General features: G+C 48.2%; 1 long non-coding RNA gene across 1 annotated transcript; it reads right to left on the bottom strand.

Annotated features, from left to right (window-relative positions):
- Positions 1–4,097: 4,097 nt before the first annotated feature.
- Positions 4,098–5,000, bottom strand: LOC131392895 (uncharacterized). The gene is made up of 2 exons (XR_009215805.1): positions 4,721–5,000; positions 4,098–4,543 (listed from the first exon to the last, which is right to left on the bottom strand). It is a non-coding gene; the product is annotated as an uncharacterized LOC131392895 (long non-coding RNA).
- Positions 5,001–7,845: the final 2,845 nt, after the last annotated feature.

Here is a 7,845-nt window from a genome sequence, read left to right as displayed (position 1 = left end):
GAAGCTGGTTTCCAGGGTTTTAGAGTTTCACATTTCCTCAGTATGCTTTGTCACGATAACATGCATTGGAATGAAGTCAGTACAGCACTGAACAGAGACTTTAAGGGTCTACACTTCCCGTCAAGCTCTGTAACATTTGCAAGGATGGGACCTGGAGTTGGTCTGTCACTTCTTTTCTGACTTCAGAGCAACATGACGAGGTTGCCTTTGGCTTGTGTCACGATTTTAAAATCCTAGGCTCATTTTATTTCCTGGGCTCTCGTGTCTCATGATGCAAACCAGCCAGCTCGTATCAAACTCCTGCCGCCTCTAGTGAGAGTGGGTGTATGTGCAAAGAAATTCTCCAGGGTGTGCAATATTTCTTCCAGAAGTGGGTGTTTTTTGGAAGAAATTGGCCAGATACTTGCAAGATCATTTGGAAGGAAAGGTTGATTACAAATAAAAAGAGAGAGGAAGAAGAAGCAATGGATGGATATCTTATGGACGTACGTATTTAAGTGTTAACTTCACAATTAATTTAACTCAGCATATACTTACGACCACAGTCCCCAGACTGTGTGCCCTGGTGCCCTGGGGCAGCAAGAACTCACAGGTGTGCAGCAGGATATTTTAAATTTTAGAGAGAACCAGTGAAATCTATCAGGAACCATGTGAACTAACTCCAGGTAATTCACACTTTCAACATGAGATGATGTCATATCTTTGCAAAGTTGGGCTTTTGGCAGTTGCTGTCATCAAAAGCAATTACTGTGTGAAAATCAGTGTGGGACAATAAACCAGGGTGGCAGGGGCCAATTTGATTCCCAGGTTTGAGAAGTTGTACAGTGCCCAACAGGCATAACCATTCCCTTAGGACATAACTGGGCTTATTTAAGAGCGAAATACATCTTTGTCCTTCAATTTATATGATTTTTTTTTAAAGCTCCTAAGTTGTTAGAACATATATATTTTTTTAAAAAATTGAAGTGCAATTCACTTCACCTAAAGTTAACCTTTTTTATTGCGGTAAAATATACGTAATATAAAATTTATCATTTTAACCATTTTTAAGAGTACAATTCAGTGGTATTTAATACATTCACAATGTTGTGCAATCACGACTACTATCTAGTTCCAAAACATTGTCATCACCCCGAAAGGAAACCCCACACTCTTTAAGCATCTGCTCCATATTCTCCCTTCCCCCCCAGCCCCTGGCAACCTCTAATCTGCTTTCTCTCTCAGTGGATTTGCCTCTTCTGGAAATTTCATATAAATGAACTCATATAACCTGTGGCATTTTGTGTCTGGCTTCTTCCACTCAGCACAGTGTCTTCAAGGTTCATCCGTGTGTCAGCACTTCATTCCTGTTGATGGCTGAATACTATTCCATTGTATGTACCTACTACCTTTTGCTTATCCAATCGTTTACCAATGGACACTTGGGTTGTTTCAACCTTTTGCCGTTGCGAATAATGCCGCTATGATCATTTGTGTACAACGTTTTGTCTAAATTCCTGATTTCAATTCTTTTGGGCATATACCCAGGAGTGAAGTTGCTAGATCATAGGTAATTCTATGCTTAACTTTTTGAGGAATTGCTAGACTATTTTCCCATAAATACTTTTTAAGTTGTTTGATCTTAACTAACGTACTAAACGAAACTGCTGGGCATTTCTTTGGGCCTAGGGATGCTGTAGAAAGACTCCTGAGACACTAAGGGTGCTGTGTGGGAGGAAGTTGGGGAGCCTCTGACTTAGGGAGCACTTGCTGTATGGCGGGCACATGGGGGCGTTCTGGAGGTACCTCTAGCAGGACTCACCCGGGTAACTGAGCCACCAAGCGTTTTACGGTGAGTGTCGGCAGAGAGACCACCAAGCCCCCGCCTCCTGCAATGCTCCAAAGCAGGGTGGCGTCCAGTTGGAGTGGATCAGTGCTGTTTCAGATGGGTCACCTGGGAAGTGAGGCGGTGACATTGACCAGAAGGAGGTGAAGGCAGGTGAGGCCGACCGAGGGTCAGAGCCAGAGCACCCCAGGATGAGAAGCCACAGAGCAGAGGGTCTGAGGAAGGAAGGAAGGTGCTTGGGTTGTGGAAGGAAAAATGGCCGGTGTGGCCAGAACAGAGAGGGGGTGGTGGTCAGCGATGAACCTGGACAGGTGGGCGGGGTGGGGTCATACAGCCCCCTCGGGGCCCAGAGTGGAGGAGCCAGGTAGTAATCAACAGTCCCCAATAGACACGATGATACACACGGCCACATGCCACTGAGCTTGTAACAGAGGAATCTGACGCAGTCTGGGACTGGGGGGAACACACTCTCGATGGGCTGAGTGGGAGTTAACCAGGCATCAGCTGAACTTTCCAGACGGACAGGATGGCTTGTGCGAAGGCCCTGTGGAGGCCGAGTGGAGGACCTGGGAGAAGCCGCGTGGAGGAGGGGCTGCTGGAGGACCCAGAGCAGCGGAGACTAGAAGATGAAGCTAGAGAGGCAGGCCCATTTCCATCCTAAAACAGTCAGGTCAGGTTTGTGTTTTCAAAACATCAGGGCTGCAGCGTGAAGAACAGACTGGAGGGGGGCTGTAATGACCCAGATGGGAAATGTCCGTGACAGAGGTCCAGGGGCTGGCATGGGAGACGGAGTTCCATCAAGAGATTCTCAGGAGGGCAGAGCTGGTGTCTTACTGATCAGACTGTTGACACTTCCTCCCTGGGAAGGGCACAAATTAAGACCTACATGCCAGGCATTTAACTTGTTGAAAATTATAACTCAAGAGAACAAAACGTTAAATAAAACGCCTTTGGTCCTGTTTTGACAAATACACCCTCACAGCAACTTGGTGGGCCAGATTCCAACTGGGAAATCTCAGACTCCTGGCTCTCCTCCTCCCCGCCTCCAGCTTTGTGTACCTAGAGAGGCCTCCCAGGCCCACGGTGGATGTCCCAGCTCCATGCCCCAGCCTCCCCCACACTACCTGCAAACAGCGTCCTCCAGCCACGCCTTGGGCCTTGGGTGCTCTTACCAGCAGTGGGGTCACCCTCTGGAGGAGGCACCGGTACAGTGGTTGGAGGATGGGCTTGGGACATTAGGCTTGGAATTCTGGGGTCACAGGCACCCAGAGCTTGATCTAGGAGGATGGGCACCTCTTGGTCCTGTGTAGACGGGCAGGCCCACCGAGGGCCAGACAGGGGCCCTCTGGAGAGTGGGCCAGGCGGGCCTCTTCTCCAGGTCTAGAGTGGGGCTGTTGGCGATGGACGGGATCTTGTGGGACGGAGGGGGCAGCAGGTACTGTAGACGCCTCTTGGTTTCTGACTTCAGAACAAAAGGCAGTTTATTCACAGAGATGGGGGCTCTGGAAAGAACCAGTTTGGGGGCAAAAATCATAGGCTCATCTCAAACGTGTTGAGACATCTTAGAGATATCCTAGTGTGGGTGCCATGTTGGATTTTGTGGTCTGGTGCTCAGAGGAGAGGTCTCGCTTAGAGATATAAATGTAGGAGTATTTGCTGAATAGATGGAAACTGAGGCAGTGGGCCTGGAGGAGATCATGAGGGATACAGAGGAGAGGACGCAGTGAGGGAGAAGAGGGCCTGGACTGGGGCTTAAGGAGCCCAACACTTGAAGACCAGGGAGTGGAGGAGGAGGGTGCAGAGGAGAGGGAGAGCAAGAGTGTAAGCGTAACTCAACAAGCATCTGTTTAATGCTGGCTCTTGCACAGGATCCCACGCCTCTGGCCAGTGTGTCCCCAGGGCATGGGATGAATGAATGATCTTACAGGATCCCACGCCTCTGGCCAGTGTGTCCCCAGGGCGTGGGATGAATGAATGATCTTACAGGATCCCACGCCTCTGGCCAGTGTGTCCCCAGGGCATGGGATGAATGAATGATCTTACAGGAAGACCCCCGAGGAGGACACAAGTGGGACCCCTGGAGTCAATGGAGGCGGTGTCTCTGAAAAGGCAGGTTTGTGCAAAAGAAATATTTGCTTGAGAAAAGCTAGAAGTTGGGAGTCAGCCCCCCCCCCCAACCTCCTTTCTCCCCCAAGCCCCAGGGGTGGCTCTGGAAATCCTTGCCACAGAATCTCACTCCCAAATCACTTTTTCAGAATTAACGAAAGCAGCATCGCAGCAGTGAACAGTTTATGTTCTTTTAGCAAATAACATTCGAATTATGCAGGGAACGCTCAACAACAGCCCTGCAAGCTGCAGCACGAGTCGCAGGTGGAGGAGGGCAAGGTCTCCTTCGTGGGGAGGAGCCTGCGAGCAGAAAGGGGCTGGACTTGGAGGAGTCGCCGGGAGGGGCGGAGAGGGGAGGAGGAAAGGGGGCAGGAGGAGAGGAGGGAAGGGGAGGGGAGGGACGAGGGGAAGGAGAGGAGAGCAGGCGAGGGCGCCACCTGCGGCCAGGGCTCCCCTGCCCCTGCCTGTGGGCCGGTCAAGCGGGAAGACCTTGGAGGCGCTGGCTTCATTCTGGGCCCCGGAGAGCTCGGTCAGTCCGGGGTTGGCCCCAGGACCCAAGTGAGCCATTCGCCTGGGAGGGCTGTGTCAGGGCAGTGCGCTGCTCCGGGGACCCTGAGGAGGACCAAGATGGGTTTAAACCTCACGGAGCAGACACACGCGTCAGAAGTAATAAATAACCGGCGCTGTTTATCCATCGCCTGGTACCTGCCAGGCACACCTCCCTGGAGCCCCACGGCCATCCTGAGGCAGGGGCCCCTATCCCCCCATTTCAGGGACCCGAAAACTCACCCGTGGTCACGGTGCTGGGACCCCGCCTCAGGAGAGTCCTCGCACTCGCCTTCTCCTTGGCCCGCCGGGTCCGTCTGTCCCCACGGTGGGACTCAAAGGCTCGCAGCGTCAGCGCGCGGTGCTAAATGGCCACGTGGAGAAGGGGACATACCGTCGGCGCCAGGCACACGGGAGGACCTGAAGCAGAGGGGCGGCCTATTCAGATGCGCTGTCCGAGGGCCGGGTGCAGGAGGAAGCGGACTTGGGAAATCTTACGCAAGAGGGCCAGCAGAAGCCCTGGGGGCTCGCGCCTCCCTCCCCGCCGTTCCTCCCCTCTTCTGGCGCGCGCCCAGGCCGGGTCAGGTGTCTTGTCTGTCAGCTTCCTGCCCTCTGGGCTCACCTCCCCCAAATCATGCAGCCTAGAGCCGCACGGTGTGCCTGGCGCCGTGCGCCCACGGTCTGTGCTGATCGGTTTCCACGCGAGCGTGGTCCACCCCGGCCGGTCACAGACGTGGTCACGTTAATTGTCTCGACGGCCTCCTCTCAAGTCCCGGATGCAAAACTTGCACTAATATTTTTCTTTAAATTCGCCCACTTTAACATTTCGCCAAAATGTATTTAAAGTGAAACTCGATGCTTTGATTAAAGGTTTTCATTGATTTAAATTATTGACATTGTTAGTGTGTTCAATCGTTTCAGAAAATATGAATGTTTAAAAAATTATGGATAAAGTTTCTCTGTATATTAAGAAAATTGCTACAGTTCATTAGGGTGGAAAATTCAATTTAATATACATTTTGTCTTATTTAATATTCTGTAGATTTATTGTACTTTTTATTTTTTATTTTATTATATAGACCTATTTTAAAACTAACATTAAAAGCTTTAAATTTCAATTTGCAAATGCTTAATCTCATACATAAAATGCTATGTTAGGATTTACTTTTTTAAAAGTTTACAAGTGATAAAACATCTACAGTTCAAAAATGATGGATCTTCATAGTTTGTGCCTTTTAAATGATTTAAATCATTTTAACAAAATGATTTGCTACTGTGTTCATTTTAAATCTTTTCACCTAGTTTGTCACTGTTACTTGCTATTGTATTTATGTTAGATATTTTCACAAAATAAGACTGTAAATATTTTCTTTTCTTTGGACACTTTGAATGTAATGTAATGCCAAGTTTTCTCTGTAAAAAATAGTAAGACGTCTTCTATATCTAACCTATCTTTGGGGTTTCTTAGATGGGCACAGAGTAACCACAAAGGTTTATCCTTTCTGTTATAAGATAAAGAATGCTAAAATAATCATTAAAGATTGAAACTGGAAGTTACTTTTATACTTGGAAATGTCAACTTTAACTGCCAAAGACCAATAGCCATTAACATAAATAACAATTGCTCTTTTGTAATCCCAGAGGGTCTAGAACCCTGCCGTCTTCCCAATTCCTACAAGGCAGTTGGTTTTCCTTTTACAGATTAAATGGACCGAGCCCCTCAGAGTGCGTGGAGTGGCCTGTGTAAGGAACACAGCCAAGTCTGAGGTGGAGCCCTGCCAGTCCAGCCAGCCCTGTCTGCCCTCCCCTCTCCACTTGCTGCCTGGGGATGGCTGTGAAGGAGGCCTCTGTGGGCCCTGGTTCCCTGGTCCAGGAGCCCAGTGCTGAGCCTACAGCAGACACTCCATAAATATTTGTTGAGTGAAGCAAGCAGATGATTAAATAAATGAAATTGGTATGTTTTATTACCAGACTGGTGTGGACTGTTAGTCACCTCTGCTGCTGAACTTCATGCAGGTAAGACAGTGAGTCCTCACAGAGTCTAAAGAAGGGTGCCTTGAGCTGAACCCCGGAAACAGTGCAAATGACTCATCTTCCAGTCAATTCCTTTTTCTCCCACTGAAAGAATGACTATGTTTACTTTCAAGTTATCTTTATAGATTCAAAATCCCAATTATTTTTAAAATGTTAGTTTAAGTGTTAGTTACATTTGCTACAAACAAGCTTGAAATAATCATTTGCCACTCCAGTCTCAAGGAGATTAATTTTGATTTCAGGATGATGTGGGAAAGGATGTGGCTGCTTGGTCTTCCCAAGAGGCCCGGAACAAGCATGGTCATGTTCCCACCTGTTCTCCAAAGAGAAGCCCCGGTGGGGGACGGGAGGCAGTGGGCTGTTTACAAACAGAAATGAGGCTCAATTACTGGCTGTAAGATAAGATTATCATGTGCCCAGTGGAAGGTAGGGTGTGTAGCAGCTGAGTCTGAGGCTTCCATACGCCGGCTCAGATCAGCCTCTCTTTTTAGGTGAGTAGCACAAAAGCACAGTTAACGTCCTTAGAATGCTCCCTCCTTTATCTCCCCCGTCCTGCCCCCCATTATTCATCTCATCCAAAAATAAATCTTCCCTCACTGTACAGGCCTACAGGAATGAGTTGTTTTTAGGTGTGGATGTTTGCGATTACACTTCTCGACCTCTGACCCAGATATCTTTCCAAGAGCTGAGCACATTCACTCTGGGAATTTATTTTCCCCCCAAAGGTGGAAAAGCATCTTTCCTTTTAAAGCAACCTGTTATGCATGTAAAAAGATGCTGTTTTCTAGGAAAAGCTGGGGGAACCCCTGTTATCTTTGGAACGGATTTTAGATTTGCTGTTGGGGTGAAGAAAAAAAAGTAGTTTCCACTACTTCTGAAGTGGAAACTTCGGTGTAAAAATGCGAGACATGAATTGCCAGGGAATTATGCTGAGTGAAAAAAGCCAACTCCTCCAAATTCCATACTGTATGATTCCTGTGCGCAAACATATTTTGAAATAAAATTTTAGAAATAGAGGAAAGGGGTCGGCCCCATGACTTAGTGGTTAAGTGCGTGCTCCACTGTTGGAATCCTGGGCGTGCACCGACCCACCCCTTCTCCGGCCATGCTGAGGCCGCATCCCACACACAGCAACTAGAAGGATGTGCAACTATGACATACAACTATCCACTGCGGCTTTGGGGGGAAACTAAATAAATAAAATATTTTAAAAAAAAAAAGAAAGAGAGGAAAGATTAGTGACGGTCAGTGCTGGGGATTCGGTTATAAAAGGGCCACAAGAGGGGTCCCTGATGGTGGAATGTTCTGTATCTTCACTGGTGATGGAAACAGGA

Source organism: Diceros bicornis, chromosome 27 (genome assembly GCF_020826845.1).
Source record: "Diceros bicornis minor isolate mBicDic1 chromosome 27, mDicBic1.mat.cur, whole genome shotgun sequence".
Lineage (NCBI taxonomy): Eukaryota > Metazoa > Chordata > Mammalia > Perissodactyla > Rhinocerotidae > Diceros > Diceros bicornis.
The sequence above is the reverse complement of the archived record's forward strand: the minus strand, read 5'-3'. Positions and strand labels throughout refer to the sequence as shown.